General features: G+C 36.6%; 1 non-coding gene across 1 annotated transcript; it reads left to right on the top strand.

The window, feature by feature from the left end:
* The first annotated feature begins 1138 nt into the window (after positions 1 to 1138).
* On the top strand, positions 1139 to 1242 carry LOC147509241 (small nucleolar RNA R71). The gene has a single exon (XR_015219669.1). It is a non-coding gene; the product is annotated as a small nucleolar RNA R71 (small nucleolar RNA).
* The last annotated feature ends 24178 nt before the right edge of the window (positions 1243 to 25420 follow it).

Here is a 25420-nt window from a genome sequence, read left to right as displayed (position 1 = left end):
GTCTAACCTTTGCTTTCTGTTTCTTAGGTTGTGGTTTAACTGGTACCTCTACAGGGGTAGGCTCTTCAGTTTCTATTACGGTATCTAGTACAATCTCCGGTGTAGGGACAACTGGTGGGGTAACTATAGGTACAGTTACTTTGTTATCAACCACTCTCCCAGAACGGATAGTGGAGATGACATTTAGCTCACCTACGTTCTCATTTTCCGTACTAGTATTACCATTTACCTCAAAGGCTGTGTTTGTTGTTTTAGGATTAGCTATCGCTTGTCCTAGAAACACCCCTTTGGGTTGCACTTTCTCTTGAGCTAACTGCTGTAAGGAAAGTTGGATGGCTTATAAAATCTATTGTTGAGATTGCATAAAGGTATCGAAATGATTTGGTTGTGGAAGAGTGTTAGCTATAGGTTGTGTGATAGGAACTATGGCACGTTGATTATTAATGGATGGATTTTGATAGTTATTATTTACCGGAACGATATCTCTATTAGTATTATAATTATTATAATTACCCTGACCTTCTCCTTGTCGTGGTTAAGCTTAGTTGTTATAATTATAATTACCCTGACCTTGTCCTTGACCTTGTCGTGGTGGGCCTTGGTTATAATTGTTTGCTGGCCTAACATTTGGGTTAAACAACCTTGAAGGTTGTTGATTATTTCGCCAACCGAAGTTGGGGTTTTGTCGCCAAGCTGCGTTAGGTTCGCTATTAATGGAACAAACATTATCTTGTTGTGGTTGTTGTTGTTCATAGGCGAGAGGACAATAGGAGTCGGGATGCTCTGGACTCAAACAAAAATTACATGGATTGGTGTTGACATTCAAGATGGGGATCGGCGTTTGTTGAACAGAAATAGCCTCTACCTTTTTAGTTAGAGATTCGATTAAATTTTTCAGCTTCGGATCGGGTTTCATCTCAAACATACTGGCGGCTTTAACTGTTGTAGAAGAACTAGTGGAACGGGAGATATCATCACTACCCCCCAGTTATTATTACGCTTAGTTTGATCTTCTAAAAATTTATAAGCCTCTGAGGCTCCTTTACTTAAGAAACTACCCCCATTCATTATGTCAAGGACTTCTTTATGGTGGTGTAGAAGTCCCTTAAAAAAGGCACGAACTAATGTGTCTTTCGCGAGGTTATGATGTGGACACTCTATAAGTAAATCGGTGAAACAATTCCAAGCCTCTGAAAATGATTCATGAGGATTCTGTCGAAAGAAATGAATCTTGAAAAACATTTCATCGGTCTTTAGTGGTGGGTAAAAATGTTCCATGAATAGTTGAACAAGTTTAGCCCATGAGTCCACAGAATTAGGCACTTGGGCAATTAACCAAGACGCCTTATCGGCTTAGGTGAAGGGAAATACCCTCAGTTTAATTTGTTCAGCACCTACCATAGGATGGGGGAATGTAGTAATGACTTGGTCAACCCTATGCATGTGCTGATAAGGTTTTTCATGGTCTAACCCATGAGAAACGGGTAACAAATTAAATATATTTGGGGGGATTCGGAAATCCCCCACTAGGTCTGATAGAACGATGCAAGATTTAGGGCTATCGTTCAAGGCTTTGTAAAAGTCCGAGAGAGGAGACTCTCTTTCTTCAGCCATTATTTTAGGTGGTGTGTGTGGTATATTAGTTAGAGGTGTAGTCGATGGTATACTAGAAAGACGTGTTTGTTGCCGTTGTCGGTTAATTACGTTAGGCGTTTTTCTTCGGCCTGACCTTAATCTCATGCAAGGCTAAGACCAATCTTAATGAAACACAACAACACTCCAAACAATCCTGATATGCTAGTATGAATCTCTAACAGAAGATGCGAGGTGTGGAATAAAAGAGTACCTGAAAGCCTCCTTGCTTCAGTTATGAATATCGTCTTGTTTACGCGTGCTCAGTGTATATAACAAGTTAGAACAATGAAAATCTTGAAGAAATGGAAGTTTGAATCAAACATGTGGAAATCGGGCAGTTTCAGCCGAGAGGGCTGGTCGCTACTCGAGAATAGGCCTAGGGTCATTTTGTCGTCGTCGCTTAGGTTAAAATTTGGAGTTCCAGTGTGCAGGGCGGTCGTCGCTCAAGTTAGCCTTGGTAGGGCGCAGTCGCGACTTTCGGGCAAAAAGTGGAATTCCAGTGTGGGCGCTGGGCGCTTCGTGTTTTGCCTTTGGCAGGGCGCAGTCGCACTCACCAAAAAGATGGAATTCCAGTTTGGAAGCAGGGTGCTCAATTTGGCTTTGCCCAGTGGGTCGCGCTCCGAGTAATTTTTTCGAGGAAAATTTCAGTGCTGAAACAGACAACCACAGTGAGAATCAAACAAGGGTGGGTGGGTTATAGGACTTTGGAAAATTAACAATTCTAAAGAAAACAATGCTAAAGGCAACTAAGATGGCAGCGTCGCCATTTGATAATGGTAAAAAAAATAGTTTTACTAATGAATAAAGCGATGAAACTCTAAACGAAAGTAAAACTGCAAACTGTGGCTTATACTAGACTTATCAAAGATATTTGTTTTCTACTCTCGAATCTATTGAAGTAGAGATGGAATGGAAGATTCATTCCACTCCTAGTTCTTTAGCATTCAAGTTTCCTACGACTATCAATCCTACCAAAGTTAATGAGAGAATTACGAATTATACTACGATGCAAATTTAACTAACAAGATATGAATAACTCCACTACGAAATGCTACGGAATACTAAGGCTTGAATATAGAATAAGAATTAGGGGGGAATTGAATCTACTTCGAATCCAACTTAAGAGACTAGTGTAGATGGTTGTAATCCAATTCTTACGTTCTCACGGTAAGAAGTGGTCGTTCTAATCCCTAATTATACATTGTATTTCTACCAATTCATAACTAGCATGTGAGGAAGTCCACCCATTCTCATGGTGAATCAACTTCTTTCTAGAGTGGAATAGACTTTTACAACGATTCTACGCTACACAATCAAGTTTTCATCAAGGCTTCACCAAACCCCTCTAATGGAGGTTTAGCCTTGATTCATCAAACTATCATTTCCAATTGAATTAAAACTAGACATAATAAAAAAATTTGAACTTTACTAATTTAACTACTCAAGAATTGAAATCCAAATTAATAACTAGGAAATAAATAACAAACAATAATTGAAATTAGATCTAAACAAATTTAAATGACAAAATCGAAATTAACAAGAACTACTATTTTATTTATCTAATGAATGAAAAACAATGATTCAAATAATTAATCTAAAACATGGAATGAAACTAATTAATTACTAATTGAAATTTAAAAAAACTAGATCTACAAGCTATTCTAATGGCTACTTTCTATTCTAAGCTATCTAACTCTCCCTTTCTTAAGAGCTAAGTCTTGTTTTATTTAAAGGAGAAGACCAGATCCACAATTTTGTGCATGGGCTGAGGAACCATGTTTTGGGCCAGAAAATCGAGCCCAAAGCCCAATTTCTTCAGTCCATAGAGCCCGTTTCAACTGGCTTTGACTTCAGCAAACTTTTCGTCCACTTTTGCTCCTCTGATTGGGTTAAGGCTTGGGCCATTGGTAAGCTCTTTTCGAGCCGGTCGTTTTGACGTAAGGTAGGCCCAAATCTGAGGCCTGAGTCCAAAGATATGGTCTTCGGAAGTTTTGCTGACTTGTGCACTGTTTCTGCCCGTGTTGACTTTTCAGCTTTTGACCGGGATTTATAAAGGCTTTGTCTCCTTGAATCTTGGCCTTTATCACAGAACTTCTTAGCAACCAACCCTTTGTTCCTTTATATCGCCAAAGTGGCACATTTCTGCACATAATTGAGTTTCATGCCTGAAATACATAAAAGCACGTAATTAGCATTAACTCTTATTTATTACTCACATAATTGGTCTAAAAGTAGTATTATTAAGGGGTTAAAACTACAGTTTTGGGCTCTTATCAGTAATATCTGATGATAAGGAAGGAATCATGATGACATATCTTAGGAGTTATCTTTTAGATATAATCTTCCCATACACGGTGGGACATTATGATTAACAAGGAAACTTACCTCTCATAAGATATGGTCTAGATTTAGACTTCTATAAGGAGAGGAATCCTAATAGGAAGGTAGAGTCCAAAAATGGAAGGGAACTCACAAGCGGTGAGGACAGTCCTAACCTAGGACTCTCGTAGCTCTTCCTATATAAACCAGAAGGATTCGCTCTTAGGAACTACGCAAAATAGAGTTTGATTCTCCTAAATAAACAAGGAGATATGTAGGCGGCCGCTAGGCGATTAAGCCCTAAACTCACAATCATCTCATCCCTTCTCTACTCAGTCAAAGCTTCTAGATCACAAGGCACAGAGGAAGATCAGGGGATACTCGAAAACTCCCCTACAAAAGCAATGGATGTTAAAGTTGTCATGTGGGTACTAAAGAGTAGAAGATAAGCAAGGTACTTGAATTCAACATTGGATTTGTATGATAACTAGCACTATAAGATTTGCTGGATTATGCCATTTGGTAATGAGTCTAGACCCATTTTTAATCTGATGTGGAAACAAGATAATGGATACCCATCAATTGTTTAGACTCAATGTTGGTTTTGTGTTTGGTGATGCAAAGATTATGCAGTGGAGGCTTTACTAACACAATTCTTCCCTAAACATTAGATTTGAACAATGAGGCCATAGCCCTTAATTGAACAAGTTCAATGTTGCTTACTTTGACTAGTCTGTATAAGCTACTTAGAATGTAATTGATGCTTCCTACTTATGTGATGGGTTTGTTGTACTTTTGAGTTTTGAAAAGTATAGGAATTAGATAGGATCAGTAGAAACCCTTTGCCTTTGAAAAGTACAAGAATTGCCCTTTTTTTTGCCTTTGAGGTAGAGCACATTTGAAATGGACATTGGGTTTTGATTGTCATCAATTTATTGCGGATGGCTTTTAATTGGTTGGATTTGAAACATAATCTACCATATAATGATATGAATATCTATTTTAACAGGTGAGTCATGGGTGTGTATGTATATGCAATAATCCGTTACATGCTTATCTTTTACTTGCATTTAATTAAGCTTTACACATTGATCTTACTTTGAAGTGCGGTCATGACAATATAAAGACTTGAAGGAAAAAGATGTAAAGGTCCGGTGAAGTGGATGAATTTAAGGTATGAATTGAATTATTATTAGATTTTTATGGTGTATGTTTTCTTCAATTTAGGATGCAGCGTAGCTATGTTATGTACTTCCATATATTTTTTTGTCAACATGAGCTGGAGGAAGGAGGGGTGATAAGTTATAATTCTTGCAATAATTATTGGTTACTGAAATTCATTGGTGATATATAGATTAGGACATGTTAAGTGTTTGCAAAGCTATTGTTGGCTTCAAGACTTTGACAGCCATTAAATTGGGAGTCCTGTTGGATGGAGACTCAAAGGTGTAGTGAGTGAACCTTGGGAGTAAGGAAGATATTATTCCCTGTACATCTCTTGGCATCATCCTACTTATGGGTTTTCTTTAAACAATTAATTATATATTGTTTTTGGGTTCTTGTACTATTGCAACTTAGCTGGATATTCTCCTAGTATGTGGGGATGTATGGTCTTATCTCACTTGATTAAATCCAAATAGTTTTGAGATGCTGGTGTGGGTATCATTGCCTATTGAGACCATAGTTTTAAGTGGCTAGACCAAAAGTTGAGTTTTCTGTATTCGTCAATCTATAATATTTTCAGTAACTTGGTATGTATTTCCAGCACTATTAAAGTAGTTATTGTACTCTATTTTCATAATTCTTTATCATGAATTTGCTAGCTGTTGTGATATCGTTGGATTTGTCAATCATATATCTTTTGCAGAAGCTGATGGGACTGGGAACAGTCAAACTATTATAGAAAGTCAGCGGAATGCAAACGGAAAAAAAGTTGTTCTCATCCCTTGCAACCCAGGGTAAGGATATTGGTTGTACACATGACTACACGAGTTTTTAAATTAATCATTTATTTTTGCTTGTTAAGTTAAAAAGTTATATTAAGTTAATTTAATGTGGAGTGTAGTTTCTTTTTGCTTGCTAATTTAAAAATCATATCAAGTGCAAGCCAAGTAATGGCTTGTGTTTGGGTGGAGCAAGAAGTACTGAAGCTCATGCCCCAAACATCAAGAATGTACTAGGCTTAAAAAATAACCATGCCTGGTGAGAATTGTTGATCAAAATTTTGTCACTAGTAGCACCATCCCTTGCCATCTACTAGGCTTAAACAATAACCATGTGCTAGGGTTGTTGTATAGGGTTAAAAATTTTATTTCTTCTTTGCAGTGGACATTGGATGGGTTTTGATTGTCATTAACTTAACATCCTATCTTGATTTTTGACTCATCTAGATGACAAATTTAGCCCGTAAAGATACATATACACAAGATGAGTTTGATGTTGTTTGACTTCATATTATCAAGTTCAATTCATCCAGCAAAAATGGACAGTTTGAGCCAGTTGAGGATAACTTTGCATCTTAGCCGCTATTTTTGGAACCCCCTTCTATTTAGGTTTGGACTCTGCTTTCTTTCCACTTAACTTACACATTTTATTCCACAAGAACAACTAAAATCAACTTGAAACTAGCTCTAGGAATACATGTATATACACAAAATCTTAACATTTGTTTATTGTTGCAGGTGAATGCTCAACAAGGGATGACAATTCTTGCACAAACTGAATGACTAGATTATTAGCATAATCAATTAGATTACTATTTTAATTTGTACAAGCTGGAACACGTAGATTTGAAAGGTTATTTTCTTATTGTACTTGAAATAATTTGAAATTTTAGTCTACAATTATATTTCATGCTTGGTAGATGTCAATTAATTCTTTTCTTTCTTGTTAGTTGCCCTATGTTTTACTTTTAAGTTGGATGTGGAATGTTCAAAATTGAACAAGATGGAAAATGGGCTCAAAATCTATTTTGCAGGTTGTTAATCAGGTGGTGTTTTGATTATTGAATTAAATGAGGTTTAATTTCATTTATTTTAAAAAAAACATATACTATATACCATGGTTTTGCAAGAACAGTGGTATAAGAAGACTATATAAGCCACGATTTGCATTACAAATAGCCCATCATGCAAAATATTAACCACAGTTTTCGAAAATATAATACCACGGTTTGTTCTGAAATCGTGATAAAGAAGGGGCACTTAATACCACGGTTTTGCTAGAACTATTTGCCACCCCAGCTGATACCACGGTTTAGAAACAGTGGTTAAAAGGTGTTTACCACTGTATATAACAGTGGTTAATGAGTTTTTCTGTAGTAGTGTAAGGACATCTATCTCTGGTCTTTTGAGTTGAGGACTTGACTTTCAGCTCTTTGGTTATGAGTCCTTGACCTTTGCTTTTTTACTTTAACTTTGACTTTTTCAGCACTTTTTTATAGCAGCTTCGAGTTTTCATAATAAACGTAATTAAGACTTCTTTTGGTGCTAAGATGCATCTTTTATTATAAGTGATATGAATTGCTCTGTAACCTAAAAAAGGCAATAAAAACTATGAGTTGTCTTTTCATTATGCATAAGAAGGGCTATAATGTAGTAATGTAAGGGTAATAAAATGCACATTTGGGAGCTGATCACCACCCCCAAATAGTATTTTGCTTGTCCTCAAGCAAGGATGAGAGAAAAACTAAGATCACAAATGAGTGATTTATTATAAGTTATACTTATCTCGTTTTGCGGAGTGCGATTGCATTGACCATATATAACAAGGCCTTAAACCATTAGGAATTCCCTAGTAGACGAGTTTTAAGCCTCGTGAGAGTTTTCCAGTGAGGGTACTCACAAACTTCTTCTATTTAGTACAGTCTTATTTCCTTATTTATTCTCAGAAGTCTATACATCTCATTAGCGGGGAATAAGGACAAGCTCCTTTGAACTTAGAATAACATATGTACAGTAATTTAATCAACTAAAGATAAATGCGCAAAATATGAGCAATGAAATGCAAAAGCAGAGTCGTTTTCGAGACTTTTGGAGAGCGTCCTTAAGGTGGGTTCTCACAGGGGTGTGTTGCAATCACAACTCTCTAATAGATTCACTCAAGTTTCGTTCTCTCAAGTGCAGTGGGCACTTATATTTCTCACATACTCAAATGACGTCCAAAGAAAACCGGGGTCGATTGATCATGCTTGCCACTTACTATCACACCATCCTATTCCTAATTGAGCTAGATGTCTTTTATTAGGAGTTGCAGGGCTAGGGTGATGGTTTAGAAAGAAAAAGGAAGGGAAAAACAAATATATGATAAGTTGAGAAATTGGGTCTTCCAAATACTTGTAACTAGAGAAAAACATCATTTTGTTCTTTGTTTCCGGATTGTGATTCTTTAGCCCTTTGGCTTTGTGACTCCATACGATTTTGAATTTTGGGAGTTCTAACTTTGATTTTATTTCTTTTTGTTTTTGTTTATGATATCATCTCCTTTTAATTTTTGAACTTTTGGGAGATTCGATTTTTGACTCCTTCGATTTTTTTAGAGTTTTGGTTTTTGATGGGTCTTTCTTTTCTTTTCGAAGCAACTGACTGATCTGTTTTTGTACAAGGTCTTCTCTTCTATTTTTCTGATATCCATCAAATTCTCAAATTGTCAGCTGGGTAAGTTTTTTATTGTATGTTGTAACGAGTTAGGAATTTATGGCAAAGAATAAAAAGGCTTTTAGAAAATGGTGAAGGCTCAAAAAGGGGTAACTAGAGGAAAACTATCTTTTTGGGTTTTTAACATTTATTTGGCTGTATCGATCCAAAAAGGGCCTAAATTCTCTCTTAGGATATGACGTGGTGATAAAGCAAGTGGACGTGTGGTCTTTCTATCCGGACATCCTTTGTGTCATTACTCAATAATCATTCAGATGAGGCTTTTAGCTAGATTCTCACCGGATATGGAACTTAATTGTTCTAACCTTGCTCCCAGAAACTCATTGCTATATACAATCAAATGCTGATGCATGTTATTCATGAAAAGATGCAGAAACTATTGTACGTATATTAGTCTAAGTTCGAAGAACGAATCCTTACTCTATTGCTATAATGAGACTTATAAACTTTTTATTCATCCTAGAAAAAGGAAACAAGACTTTTTAATACTAAACAGAGAAATAGTTTTGGACTTTTTCAAAAAACTTTTTAGAAAGGAAGAAATATACTATTATATCTACTATAAAAAATGCATAGTTTTTGCAAAATGTTACTATACCACCCCAAAAAATAAAAATATACTTTGTCCTCAAAGTATGAAGAGATAATAATAGAGATTACTATAGAAAATGAGCAAAAATGGCAATACACATGTATTATGTTTTTCATGATAAAATACGCCACCCCCAAATAAGTTTGGGGCGTGGATTGTTTGATATAAAATGAGAAATACATGGTTTATTGTACTAAGGATAATTATTCTACTATGAATATTTTTTTTGGTTTTGTATTTTTGAAAACATATGAAATGCATAAAAGAAAAATGGAAAATTTTGGCATGATATATTTGTATTACCTTATACTCATATACCACATTCCACAAGAAAACAAATAACATAAGCATATATAGAATTAATATTATACTAATGTCATAATAAAGAAAAATAAAACAACAACAGAAAATACAATAAAAGGAAAAACGTCAAACTATACGGACATTAGGGAATTGCCTAGTCGGAATCCGTGTGTCGTCACGACGTCAAGAAGATCCTTCTCCTTGATGTCGGGTCCTAGCGTGTCTATCACTATGTGGGAGCACATCTCTAATGCTCTGTAGTGTTCCAGTGATACTGTGTTGGAAACATCGCTGCTCCTGCTGGAAAGACTACTGCTCCTCTGTGAGGGTATGTTGTTCTGCTAGAATGACTCCCTGTGTTTGCCTGAGCTGGTGGATGTGCTGGTGCAAAATACTCTAGCCACCATGGAGGAAGTGAATTCCATCCATGGGCTGAGTGAACTATCGAGTGACACCTTCAGCGAAGTAGTCCACTTTCTCGGTTGGGCGTGCTTGCTCGGCAGCTCTAGCGGCAAGTGGATGCCAGAATTTCTGGATGCAGTTGGCATAGATAGGACCTGTGGTAGCATCCTTGACCTCCACTAGAGCATCTGTAGCCTCGAACCCCCAGTGCTACATGATCCTGGTGACCAGCACTGGTAGAGGGGCAGTGAACCTCCTGGGTTTGCAGAGTTGCTCCCAAACGAAGGTGGTGATGCAGAAGCTATTCTTCTAGTCCTAGAAAATCCATAGAATATGGAGCATTGCCTTACTGATGTTAGAAGGCTTGGCTGAGCCTAACCAGTTGTAGGTTGTCCACTGAGATACTACCAACTGATTCCTTCGCAGCAAACTCTAAAACGTGTAGTGTGACTTGGGGGTTTTCACCCCCTCGAGAAGCATCTCTGCCATCATCACATCGATTGTCTTGTTGTCTGGGGATTGTCCCGTCTGAACATAAGCCTTCAGAGGGATCCCCAAAACCTCACTTACCACCTCCTTGGTAAGCTCAAGCGTGCGACCATCCTTGACAACCGTGATGCAGTCATCATCCCCTTTAAGCATATGATTATAAAATGAAAGAGTGAGTGAGGGAAAATAATCCACACCTTCCAACAAAATCAAAGCCTCCTTTCCTTTTCTTCTAACCTCAGCCTTGAAGTGCACTTCAAATAGATCGAAATTGAAGATGGGTTCAAAATTTTGCTCCGACATGATTTTTAGAACTCGAGCCATTTGGAGTAGAAATTAATAAAATTGAGTTTTTTTAGTTGGAATGGGTGTTGAAAATGGAGCAAGCTGTGAAAAATTGGAGTGGTGGTATGTATGGTGGGCAGGCGGTCGCGATCTGGAGGGGGGCGGCCGCAAGTTGACTTGGGCGGCTAGGGTTTGGAAATGTTTGGGGAAGATGATGGACGGTTGGGTGGTCGTGTGGGTTAAATAGGTTTGATGGCACGTGCCTCACACGTGCCTTTTAAGTTAAAACGAATTTTTGGCCCAAGCCCAAATGAAATCAGGTAATTCCGATCATATTTTTAGTGTCTTGCCAACTTCAAGAGCCGATTCGCACTTCGTTACTCGTCCGATGTTGACCCGTGAGGTACCAAAATGATCAACATCGAAAATGTCACGCAATGGTATAGGGTACACTCATATCTAACGGTGGATGAAAAATATATGAGGGAAAGAAACGAAAATAAACTGTAGGAAAATATGTACAAACAAAAGAAGGAAAATTTTAATTAATTTTTTTGGTTTTAAATAAGAAATGATTTTTTTTTAAAAAGGTGGATCGTTTTAAATCGGATTCCCAAGACTTTAAAGTTTTTGAAAACTTGAGTCAATCCCAACCAAATGGTTGGATTGCTCTCCTCAGTTGTGCTCGATGAGCAGGTGGCTAGCACATGAAAACCTTGAAAACTGAATTTTCACTATAAGGTTGAAGACCGGGGCAAGTTGGTGTTTGACAATTCGAGCACCAGCCTTCTCTCATAGCTCGTCTCTTACGTGCGTATGAACTCTTACCTACACTAGGAATGATTTTCAGTATATGTGTCCATATCTTTAGCTGTAGTTATCTAGAAAGTGCTTACACATGATCATTGAAACTGATCCATCTAGTCTTGATAGGTGGAAGGTTTTTGTTCTTTATAGAAGACTTTTTTGAAAGTTTTTAGAAAGAGATAGATTGAGAAGGGGGAAAGATTTTAAGACGAAAGGAATAATTTTTGAAAATTTTGTACAAGTTTGATTCTTTTAACGTCAGATTCTCGAGACAAATAGAGAAGTGGAGGCAAAAGATAGAATTAAACATAGAATATTATCACTTTGGGTTACTCTATTTGTTTAATTCTCGTTTGGAGACGCCTCATTTTTTTTTTCACAATATAAAAATGCAATTTTATTTTAATATATTTTTTCAAAGAAAAAGATATTTCTAACCATATAGAGGTTTTGATAAGAAGATAAAATTATACGTGAATTTGGTATCATTTTGGTTACTCCGGGGGGTATAATTTTCATTTTTATATCCTCTAGTTTTGAAAACTATGGAGGGATGTTTTAAGATATTCGTACTAAAAAGCTGTGATGCTAATTTTTGAAAAAACAAACCATAGTAGGAAATCTCAGGCAACTTTCGTGTCGGTTCTGTGCCTAACCCAATCTGGACAGATAAAGCTTCAGCTATGCGAGTTGGGGGATTTACTGCGTAAGACATGGAATGTCTTGACCCAGGTGAATAGCTCGGTGATAGAGGCGACCCTTAGTAAGCAAAACTGATCTCAAATCACCCCAAGATTATGTTATTCTAGGGGTTGGTCTGTGTAAAATCCATTGCCTATTTTCTTTTTGGAAAATCACATAACTATTGATGTATCGAGAATCTAGCATTAACAGAATAGAGAAAACAACTATTTTTTTAAAAAAGAAATGTAAAATAAAGAAAAAGAAAATTGTATACTAGCTCCATAGATTCACACTTACTCAAACAACGAGTAAAAAGGGTCCTTTACAAAGAATATGCGAGATATACGTGGACTAAGGTTGTGGTACTTATAACCACACACTCTAAATGGAGGGTCCGGTTACCTTATTGATGTATTCCCTTTAAAGCAAAATATGGAATGGAATGGGAAATGAATATATTGCAGAAAAGAGGATTTAATCCTCATAGATAGGATGATCATGAAAGAGTTTTTAGGGCTCCAACTTTGTTCACATCACTTGTTGCTTTAAAAGCTGTGTTTGTTGGTTTAGGGTTTGGAATAACTTGTCATGGGAACACACCTTTCTGGGTTTTGTCTTGGGCTAACAAGTTTAGAGATTGTTGCATGGATGCTAAGATTTGGGTTTGTTGTTGCATGATAGATAACATTATTTTGGTGGGCTTATCTGTTTGGATAATAGTTGATGGTGTAATAGGAACTAGGTCTCTTTGGTTGTTGATAGGTGGGTTTTGGTAATTCTGGTTAAACTGGGATGGAACCAATGCTCTGTTCTGATTGTTATAGGGACCTTGTCCTTGTCATTGTCTGAATATATTTTGTGGTTTGTTGAAACCTGGAGGTGGTTGGTTTTGTGGAATATTTGTCCATGCGAAGTTTGGATGTTGTCTCCATGGTGCATTTGGTACATTGAAAGCACATACTTCTTCTGGCTGAAGTGATGATAGGTTTGTGATCAAGGGATATGTGGCATCTATATGATTTAAGTTATGCCCAAACACACAAGGTATCCTCTTACATGGGCTTTGAGGAGGTTTAGAATTTACCTCTCAAGTCATGCTTACACGCTGCTTGAGGAGAAGGCAACGTCGGTTGGCGAGTGATCTGAGAATCAAGCCCAATCTTTCAAACTTTACCCTGTTATAAGTTATAATAAAAATGTCCTTAAAAAGCCCACAAGTTAGGTTTTTGATAATTTAACAACTTTGCCTTCAAGGGCCCAAAACATAAAACTAAACTAATACTATACTAATCTAATAGATTAACTAATTTAGATTGATTATCTATATTAACTAGAGCTAAACGTAATTAAAGTGTTGATTACCATGTTGATTCAAAGTGCGCAAGCGTATGATTCACGACTCGCCTCGCACACTTGAACTTCCCAAGGCAATGAAAACTCTAACTCTTGGTAAGTTGCACAACTTCAACCAAGTTTTCAACTCATAGCAATCCAAATTCACTACTTAAGCACTTAGGAATCATTTTACATCCTGTCACAAACTGACAACGATCAACCAAGTTTGGAGCCTGGAGCTCGAGATGAGTTCGCGTGCTGAAGCTATTGTATTGTGATGAGTTTCAAAGTGTTTTAAAGTGAGGTTCACCATAGATTGTTTAGAGTTTGAATGGTTGGGAGTTTTAGAAAGAAGGAAAGTAGATTCTTTAGTTTTAGAACTTGTATTGTTTGACTCTATTAGATTGAATAACTTGGAAGACTAAGTTGTTAAATGATTGGCATGATTGATTGAAATGATTGATTGAAAGGAGAACAACAAATAAATGATTTATTGATTGATTGAAGAACAAAAAGTAAATGAGTTGAATGAAAATGACTAGAAAATAAATCTTACATGACACTAGAATAAGTCTAGGTGTATTCTTTCTCACTAACTTTTAGTTCTTATACCCTTATTTTTACAAAAGACTGATTTGCCTTTCTCCATTACATTTTAGACACCTCACCATTTGCTTTAAGCTTTTGCTTTTTGATTTCTTCTTGATCAAGATAGGTTTTAGAGAAAGCCTTCTTTTGTATTAATGATATCTATCTCTGGTCTTCTGAGTTGAGGACTTGACTTTCAGCTCTTTGGTTATGAGTTCTTGACCTTTGATCTTTGACTTTGACCTTTGACTTTTTCAGCACTTTTTCATAGCAGCTTCGAGTCTTCATAATAAGCGTAATTAAGGCTCCTTTTGGTGCTAAGATGCAACTTTTATGATAAGTGGTATGAATTGCTCTGTAACCTGAAAAATACAATAAAAGATATGAGTTATCTTTTCATTATGCATAAGAAGGGCTATAATGCAGTAATGTAAGGGTAATAAAATGCATATTTGGGAGCTGATCAGGTGCGCGACCCAGGTGACACTGGGGCTAGTCGCACGCACGAGTCCCTAGTGAATTCAGACCCTTATATTTGACCGGTTGGTGTAGGATGAAACCAAGAGTTGAAGGGATATTTCAGAGATGAAATATCAGTTCAACTCCTTATGCTAGCCTAATGGATTTAGAGATAAGTACATCTTGTTAGGGATCGATACTTAAATCTGTTTTCGGGTTTGCCTATGAACCCAAAATGGATTGGAGATGGTAGTGATCATGTTTTCTAAAAATTGCATAGCTAGACTTTGCATGAGTAGGATTAATCATCTACCTTTTTCTCTCTCTCTAGCTTTCTCATTTAATGAAATAAAGTTTCATCATTTACCTTGACTTGCATATAAAGTTATCTTTAGGAAATAAAAATAAAAAGATCAAACATCCTTCTCACATGGTTCTCTAAAGGGTAAATTTTCAGTTGTGACATCAGCCTAGTCTTAAGGTTTGGAATGAACACCCTTACTCTAAACTTATGCACAAGACACATAAGTAAGGAAAAGATTGACAATTAGTACTTTTAAGGTTGTGAAATCACAAAATCTATCTAGCAAAAGTGCTAACATCACATGTGAAGATGCAAATTGGGGAATGAAAGAAGATGAATTTTCAATGCTGCAAGAGCCTGAGGATATTATTGATGAAGATGATCCATAGGCTGGAACAAATGGTTGGAGACTGTTTGTTGATGGATCATCAGGGAGTAAAGGATGTGGCATTGGAGTAGTATTAGTCACACCCAAAAATCAAAGGCTCGAAACAGCGGTTACGTTGGATTTTCATGCATCTAACAATAAGGCAGAATATGAGGCATTGATAGCAGGGCTGGAAATAGCCAAATCTCTCAAAGTAAAAGACATGTCAATCTTTAGTGATTCACAACTGGCCGTCTGCTAAATTAATGGAGGATATTCAGCAAAGTGCGAAAACATGGTGGATTACTTAAGTAGGATTAATCCAACCTTTTTCTCTCGCTCTCTCTAGCTTTCTCATTTAATCAAATAAAGTTTTGTCATTACCTTGACTTACATATAAAGTTATCTTTAGGAAGTAAAAATAAAAAGATCAAACATCCTTCTCATATGGTTCTCTAAAGGGTAAATTTTCAGTTGTGACATCAGCCTAGTCTTAAAGTTTAGAATGAACACCTTTACTCTAAACTTACGCACAAGACACGTGAGTCATGAAATGATTGACAATTAGTATTTTTAAGGTTGTGAAATCATAAAATCAATCTACCAAAAGTGCTAACTGATAAACCGTAAAACAATAGTTTTACCTACTCTTAACTATTTATTATGCTATGAATAAGTAAAACTAAAGCTATTTATTACTTGATGATCAAAGTTATCTACTCTCGTCTATCATGTAATATGTGGAGTAGAGAATTCGTTCCACTCTTAGTTTCTTAGACGTAAGTTTCCAAGGTTTAAACGATTCTAACAAAATAGGATGAGAGTAATGAATTGAAATTATACTAATATGGCGATTGTAATTATGATAACTAGATTATACTAATGGCAATTTAATACTAAGATGTGAATATGGAGAAGGAATTAGGGGGATTCAATTCCACTTGATGTATATATTCCTAATATGCTAGTGTAGATTATTGCAATCTTAACCAATAAAGATTAAGTGTTTGATCTCTAATTACTCATGGCAATCTCTGCTAACTAATAATTAGCATGTGAGGAAGTTCAACCCATTCTCATGACGAATCAACTAACCTACCAGAGTGAAACTCTTAAAAAGCAATAATCCTAACTAACACATCAAGTCTTCATCAAACCTCTCTAATGGAGGTTTAGCTAAAATTTATTAGACTATCATTAATGGAGAAATAAGTAGAAGACATAATGAAGAACAATAACTTGGATTTTATTAATCTAATGGAACAGAGTTTAAGAATTGAAACTATATTAAAGACTAAATATTGAATAAACAACTAACTTAAAACTAATGAAAGAGCTATATGAATTAAAACCTAGGTCTAAACTAAATAATAACTAAGTTCCTAGGTGAGAGTAAGAGTTTCGCCTCAGTCCTCTTTATATAGGAGAGGGCTAGGTTTATAATTTCGTGCATGGGCTTTAGAGCCATGTTTCGGGCCCTTAAATCAAGCCCAAACCTAATTACTTAAGTCTAGAAAGGATTTCTCTGTTAGAAATTACTACAACAGCCATTTTATCTACTTCTGCTCTTTTGATTGGATCAAGGACTAGACCATTAGAAAGCTCTTTCCGAGCCGGTCGTTTTGACATATAATAGGTTCAATTATGAGGTCTGAGTCCAAAGATACGGCCTGCGGAAATTCTATTGACTTTTCTATTATATTTCTGCCCACATTGACTTTGACTTTTCAGTTTTGACCGGGCTTTAAAAAGGCTTTTTTTCCTTGAATCTTAGCCTTTAATCATAGAAATTCTTAGCAACCAACCTTTTCTCCTTTATCTCGCAAAAGTGACATATTTCTTCACATATTGGTCTCCTATACCTGAAATACATAAAAGCACGTAAATAGTACTAACTCTTATTTATTATACACATAATTGGTTTAAATGTAATATTATTAAGGGGTTAAAACTACAGTTTTGGGCTCTTATCAAACCACCCCCAAACAACATTTTGTTTGTCCTCAAACAAATATGAGAAATTAATATAAGTGACCGAAAATAGAGTTCTAACTAATCTCGTTTCACTGAGTGCGATTGCATTGACCATATGCAATAAGGACTTAAACCAATAGGAATTACCTAGTGGACGAGTTATAGCTTCATGAGAGTTTTCCAGAGAAGGTACTCACAAACTTCATCTATACTACAACGACTAAGAAATAAAATTACTGTTTCCTACTTTATTATCAGATATCTATACATCTCACTAGCAATAAATACAGAATAATCAAGTCGAAATCTAAGCTAATACGTGCATAATAATCAATCATCTACAGATAAACATATATATAAATAACTATGCTATAAAATACAAGAACAGGTCCGATTATGAAACTTTGGAATGACGTCCTTAAGTAGGTCCTCACATATATGTCAAGACAAAAACACTCTGATTTTTCAACTCAAGTTTCACTGTACTCTAGTGCGCAGTAGGCACACTTTACCTTACAATCTCAATGACACACAAGAAAGCCGAAGTCGATCAAACACATCTGCTACTTACTATCACACTAATCTATTCCTAATTGAGCTAGAGGTATTTATTATTAGGTGTTGCGGGGATTAGGAGATGGTTTAAGAAAGAAGGAAATGGATATTCAAAGGACAAGTCTGAGATAATAGAGTCTTTATATAATTATGTAACTAGAGAAAACCTTATTCTTACTTTGCTTCTACACTTTGTTTCCATCCATAGCCATTTTTTTTTTCTTTTTCTTTTGGCTTCTGACTCCTTTGATTCTGTTTTTGGAGTTCTAACTTTTTATTTTATTTTTCTTTTCTTTTCTTCTATTTTCTTTTCTTTGGATGGAAATTTCCTTTTCTTATTTGAAGCAACTAACAAATTCTTGGTTTCACAAGTCTTTCTCTTTTCCATTCTTCATTTCATCTCTATTCTCAGACTTATTCAAAAATGGGTAGGCTGATTTTTATTTTTATTTTGTTTTGTAAAAGGGTAAAAGATTTGCGGTTTATAAAAGGCTAAAGAAAGGCTCAGAGGGGCGACTAGCGGAAAATAATTTTATATAGGTTTGAATTTTTGGCTATATCGATCCAAAGAGGGCCTAAATTCTCGTTTAGGATATGGTATAGTGATCAAGCAAGTGGACGTGTGATTTCTATATTCGGAATTTACTTCTCCCTTGTGTCATTTCTCAAATATTTCACTCATATAAGGCTTTAGGATATATTCTCACAAGATTTATAGAATAAGTACTCTAGCCTAGATTTCAAAAACTTACTGCCAAACAATCATAGATACTCATGCAATATATTTATAGAAAGATGTAATGATTATTACCTATATATTAACCTAAATTTCTAAAAATTATTCTAATATAAGAGCTAACGTGAAATATCTAGACTATTATCATCATAGAAAAAGAAATAATACAAATATTCCTAAGTGTATAGCATAGACTGTTTATTTATATATTTTTTTATTTTTTTACTAGAAAACTAGTGCATATTATACATGTATTATATCCTAATAGGTGCCTTAAATTACACGTGTTTCTATGCCACCCCCAAACAAGAACATGCTTTGTCCTCAAAGTATTAAAATAAGAAGGGTAGGGAATACCATGGAAATGCGTGAAAATTGAAGAACACTTGCAAAACAAATTTAGAACATACTAATATAGATAAATAAAAATAGACGCAGCTCTATATGAGTTCCTCCTCCTCAATAAAGAATTGAGGTTCCTTGGCATCCTGCCATGCCATGATAATTTGCCAGGCCTCACACCATTTATCATCTACAATCGCTAACCTGTTAAGCACCACTTGGTCGGATGGGGTGTAAGGGCAACCCAATTAGGTTATAGCCTCCACCCCGGCCAAGTCATTGCACGGAAAGAGTGTATAATGCAGTTGGTGGGTCTCACAATGTCAACCCCAACCTAATCCGTGAAATGGGCACAAAACTTTGAAAATAAACATAACATGATTCGACAAACTAAGATAGGCATAAGAAGATACTTATGCCTCATACTATAGGCTCGTGTTAAACTAGAAACTAAGGTCCTGGTCCTGGGAAGGTCATAGAGCATATGTCCCGTAGCTAGAGCAAGTAAGACGTTACAAGTGGCATCATTCACAGAAGAAAAACATCATTCCCCTAAGATATTTAGCATTATAAAGAACATAACAGTGCCCACGTTAAGGGACAAGCTACCAAGGGCTACGTTATATTGCCCTTGGTCCTCGACACAAAAAATCCCTGCCCCATAGGTCTCATGCAAAAACTCATAGTTGTAGACATACATATTATCTACCTAATAGTCCCATGAGTTTAGGATTTCAGTAGGCATAGACAGTCCAAGAGCAAAAGCCAACAAGAACTTGGTTAAGTCCATTATTTCATCACCAATGGTGACAGAGAACACTTGTTCTCCATCCGGTCTTTCAAAGAACTTACAATGCTCATAAAAATAATTTGTAAGTGCAGGAGAATATAGTTCATCAGGGCTTACCATTAGAGGCTGCCATCCTTCCTGTATAATCACGTCGTGGAACCAAGATCCATACGTATCACTCGCGAACAAATCTTCGAAGGACATCTCTGGTATGATTTGAGGAGACTTCATATCAAACAAATACATTCTAGAATTGCTGGAAACAACCTCAGAAGAACCTACAAAAAATCAGAATTGGAAGTGGCTGCGGAGGTGAAGGCGTGGGCGCGCTCAAGGTTGCCTGTGTAAGGGCGTGGGCACGCTCTTGCTTGACGAGAGTTCCAGTATTTTTAGGGTGGGCGCACTCAAAATTGCCTGTGGAAAGGGGCGTGCGCGCTCTTGCTTGACGAGAGTTCTAGTGTTTTTGGGGTGGGCGCACTCAAACTTTAGGCAAAATAGGGGTGTGCACGCTCCGTGTACCAGAAGTGCTCTGAAGTGAAGTGAAGATAAAAGTGAGATGTGCAAACTGAGAGGTGTGGTTTTAAGTTTAGAGTGAACCAAGGATTTATAGAGAACTAGTTTCTAAGTTCCACAAGTTTCCCAACTAGTTAAGGCAACATGATGGAAAAAGACATTTCTCAATCCAAAAATAAAAATAGAGAAGATGCATACTCCAAAACCAAACCAATAGCTTTTTGGCTGGAATTAAAATAGCAATCATCTAATTATAACTCCTTGAGGTTGCACCAAACAACACTAGCTAATTCTAGCTACGCCAATTTATCAACATACTCACATAAACCGATCATTATCAAGCAGGCAATAATATTTTGACAAAAATACATGGATATGACTAAAGACATTGCTAAATAAATAAATCCACCCCCAAACAAGTTGGAAGGGTGGGATTCACGATACACAACATAACATATGTCGGAATTTAAAACAACTTCAAATTTAAAATAACAAATACATAATTCAAATATTAATTACTTAACTAAACAATTAAAAAAAACCAATTCTACTAAAAACATGAAAATACATCACAGCCACAATTCAACAAAACTAGCCACGAGATAAGGATAGGCAAGAGTCATTCGTCCTGCGTCGACGACGCTCATGCCTCACAGAGTCATCAGAAGAAGAACCCTCATGAGGTGGCAAACATCATAGAACATCTACTTGGAATTTGCGTTGTTGCTCCATAAATGCATTCATGGCTTCCCAACACTCATCCTCATGCTGGACGAGAGTCTCCATGTTAGCCTGGAGATCCCGGTGACTATCACTGATCTTCTCAAAATTCTGATGAATGGTAACCTACCTAGTCCGGAGATCCTCACAAATGTTATTAAGAGAACCCATGCCACGATGCAGTAAGGAGATGCGTTCAATATCAGTAGTAGCCCTCTCCGAAGCATTGGCATCAAAACATATAGTGTCGTCCTCATCTTCTTCATCCGTTACCTACTCAGCACCCCTATCCTCAGGCAACACCCAAGCCCTTTGAATACATTCCTTATAAATCCGGGCATTTGCATGCAACTTCAACATAATTCTATCAGTTTTCGGAACACATCCCCAATGCCTCATAATCTTTGTAATCAATGTAGGAAAGGGAACATTATTTATACCAACGCATCGAATCTTAGCTATCAAAAAGTTGAGGATGCAAAAATCATACCTCGTCTCTTGCAAGACCCAGAGAACGTGTAGACAGTTCAAATTGATGTCACTGACTTTCGTGGTGCAAATGACATTCCGACCAACCCATTGAGCTACAGCCAATTGGTTGGTTCTCAGAGACGATTGGCGAATACAATGCGATTTCGCATTGTACTGCCCTTCCAATATAGTCTCCTTCATCAAAGCCTTGATTCCTCCCCACTGAGATTCCTGCAATGTAAGTATGAGGTGTTTTGCCTCAATGCTAAGAATCCTAGATAGCACAGCTGCATTCAATTCCCTCTTCCTACCATCCACTTTCACAAAGATCTTCCGACCCTCCCTCAATCTCCCTTTTCTTATAAAAATTCAACACCAAATCGGTATGATAAAAATCATTCGTCGAATACCACAACTTTTGCCACTTCCTACTAATCATCTCGTTACTATAAAAGGGTGAAAATTGGTCAGAAGTAAAAGCTTGTTCCGGAAGAATTTTTCGGTTTTGAGTAGCCATTGAGGTTTTGATTTCGAATTTGGGGTGAATGCAAGGTGGGGAAGACTTTTAATTAAAACTCTATCAAAAAATTGGAGTGGGTCGCGGTGGTTGTTGTATTTATTTATTTATTTATTTTTAATGTTTAATAGAGATGTGGAGGTGTGGAGAAGAAGAACTCACGAAGGGTTTTTCTCTCTCTGTTGAGATTTTGGAAAACATGTGCGAGACACGTGCGTACGTAGGGTAAAACTAGTTTGGGCCCAAGCCCAAAACAAATTCCAAAATACCCATCATGTCCTTATGCCTTGTACACTTAAAAACTAAAATACCCGATTCGTTAACGGTCCGATTTTTGCGAATGAGCTATGAAAACGATCAGCGAAGAGAGTACAATCCATTGATCTATAAAAAACTCAAATCTAACTGTGGTTGACATATAAGAAAATGGAAAATGTCTCGAAGTGTGTGCATGACATAAGTTATGTGAGCAAAAGGAATCTAAATTTATAGATAGTGTCAACCCAAATCAAAATACGACTAAACGGTATAAACAACAAGAATAGGAAGTTTAGAGATCAAGAATGGAAAGACCAAACAAATTTTTAAAAACAAGGTTAGAAAATTTGTTTAAACACGTGGGTCTTTTAAAGTCAGATTCCCGAGACTTGATAGATTACTAATTTGTTTATATAAGGTTTAATATAAAGGAAAACAATAAAGTAATAAAAACATAAATCCCTTCATAGAGAAATATGACTCAAAAACCGAGAAAACATGTAAGAGTGGAAAACATGAATTATGTTAAACGTGGACTTAGGATCCGGTACTTACAGCCACACACTCCAAAGGGAGGGCCCGATTACCTTAATGGTGCACTACCAAAATATAATATTAGAATGGAGTACACTGAAGAATAAAATGAGCCTTTTAGAGTCAAATACTCAAGACTTTATCCAATATATATATAATCATGCAGTTTACCATATATCAACAACCGAAATAGTTGTGGATCTTGCCATAAATAATTATCATAGAAAACACACCCAAACACAATCAAGTACCATGATTTCCCATGACGTGGCCTATCGGAATGAGAGTGAATACCGATGTTTCTAGAACCTTACCTAGCATGCAAAGTCTTGTTGTTTTTCCAATGAAAGGGTGGCCAAGGGAATGATTGTGAGAAAATGGATGGTTGTGGAAGATATGGTGGACATGGATGAAATTTAGAAGTAAGGAATGGAAGAAATGAGAGTGTGGGTTTATCACAAAATTCATTGGTGGAGTGGGTTGGTATAATCACACAACTGAAAATGAAAGTATCAGGTGGCTCTTTAGGTATATTTTCTTACAAGGAGAGTTTAGAAAATTATGAAGCACAGGAGAAACAAGAAGGTCAAGTGCAAACTCAAGGGTCCATTGAAAAGGTGGAGGGAGAGGAATCAATACAGTTGGTGCGCAAAGTAGTTCTTGATAGGGTGGATCATCACAGGCTCTAAGAAACTCATTGAATTCCTCATCTAGCTTGGTCGCATCCACATGATTATGGTATTCCTCTGCATTTTTGAGAAAGTCATAAATCTCGTCCAAGGAGTCAAAATTGTGATCTTTGTCTACGTCTATAAGAAGGGTATCGACTAGTGTGGGGATGAAAGTGTCAGAGTCAGAACTTTCGAAAGAAAGGAATTGATGCATCCAATTCTCAGGAACCATGTTGTTGAAATAATCTTGAGCTAAGCCCTCGATCATGCTAACCTCACCATTGATAGTCGTATCTGGTAACTGTTTCATCGTATTGAAAACATTGACCTCAACAGAAAGATGGCCAAAGGACATGGACATCAAACCATCGCAGTAGTTTATGAGCGCGTTGGCAGTAGCCAAGAAGGGACGCCCTAAAATGATAGGAACAGAGTCGTTAGCAACTTCTGTGTCGATGATAACGAAGTCGGCTGGGTAGTAAAAATTTTGAACTTTAACCAGCACGTTTTCAACCACACCCTTAGGAAACTTAATAGAATGATCAGCTAATTACAACGTCATTTTAGTTGGTTGCATCTCTTTTAAACCTATTTGTTTATATAAATAATAAGGGAGCAAGTTAACACTCTCCCCCAGGTCTAATAGTGCAGTCGTCATGTGGGTATCTCCCAAGGTGCATTATATAGTAGGATGACCAGGGTCCTTGTACTTAACAATTCCATTATTTTCAGATAGAGTTGGAAATTGTTCAGTTAAAAAGGCGTCTTTTGGTATATTAGTTTTCCGCCTAGTAGTACACAACTCTTTTAGAAACTTAGCATGTTGTGGTAATTTTTTAATAACTGCAAGAAAAGGTAGGTTTATCATTAGATTTTTAAAAACTTCCCTAATCTCATCAAATTTTGTATACTTGTGTAACATGGCTAGTCTCTGGGGAAATGGTGGGCTCTCTCTATATTTAGCATATGGATCAATAGGAGTTTTAACCTTGGCCGCTTTCCTCTTAGGTTGAGGTTTAACTGGTACCTCTACAGGAGTTGGATCTTCAGTTACTACTTCGGTATCTAGTAAATTATCAGGTATAAGGACCACAAGTGGGGTAACAACTGGCATAGTTACAACGTTATCAACCACTCTGCCAGAACGGAGAGTGGTGATGGCATTTAACTCACCTACGCTTATATGTTCATTACTAGTAGTACCGATTACTTCAAAGGCTATGTTTGACATTTTAGGATTAGGTATGGCTTGACCTAGAAACACACCTTTGGGTTGGATTTTCTCTTGGGATAACTGTTGGATGGAATGATTAATGGATTGTAAAAGCTGTTGGTTAGAATGATTACTGGATTGTAAAATCTGTTGGTTAGCCTACATGTAGGCTTCGAAATGATCCGTTTGTGAAGGTGTGGTGTCCACAGGTGGTGGGACTGGAACTATCTCACGTTGATTATTAACGGGTGGGTTGCGATAGTTATTATTAACCAGAACGATACCTCTATTAGCATTATAATTATAATTATAATTATTATAATTACCTTGTCCCTGTCTGTCACACCCCGAATTTCGACAGAATTCGGAAAAACATTATTTGTCCCCGACTCTTCGATCTCGGGTGTGACGACTCTCCACTTCCAAAAGCCCATAAACAGTTTAAAATATGCGGATAATTAAAACCAATAAAAATTTTAACTTAAACAAAGTCCTCTTCATTATAAAACAATTTACAAATGAAAATGCAAATAATATTATCTCAACTGAAAATCTATATCACCTCAAGGGAAAACAAAACACAACCTGAGATGCAATGCTAACGCAAACCACAAGCAGCAACCAATCTTCTTCATCACTAAACCTCGCTAAAACTTATCAACTATGTTCATTGAATGAACACACCCGATAAGCAAACATGCAAATCGGGTCAGCATTATAAAAATGCTGGTGTGAGTAGCCCTAAAATACAACATATAATTATACATATACATACACAATCCATACGGCAGTTAGTTCCTCCATCGAGGCGCCTTAACTTTCAACGACTAATACAACATCCTTAAGTTCAATAACTAAGGCAGGTAGTTCCTCCACTGAGGCGCCTTAACTTCCCACTAACC

The sequence above is a fragment of the Coptis chinensis genome, chromosome 3 (assembly GCF_015680905.1).
Source record: "Coptis chinensis isolate HL-2020 chromosome 3, ASM1568090v1, whole genome shotgun sequence".
In the NCBI taxonomy this organism is placed as follows: Eukaryota; Viridiplantae; Streptophyta; class Magnoliopsida; order Ranunculales; family Ranunculaceae; genus Coptis; species Coptis chinensis.
This window is presented reverse-complemented; position numbering and strand designations above follow the sequence as displayed.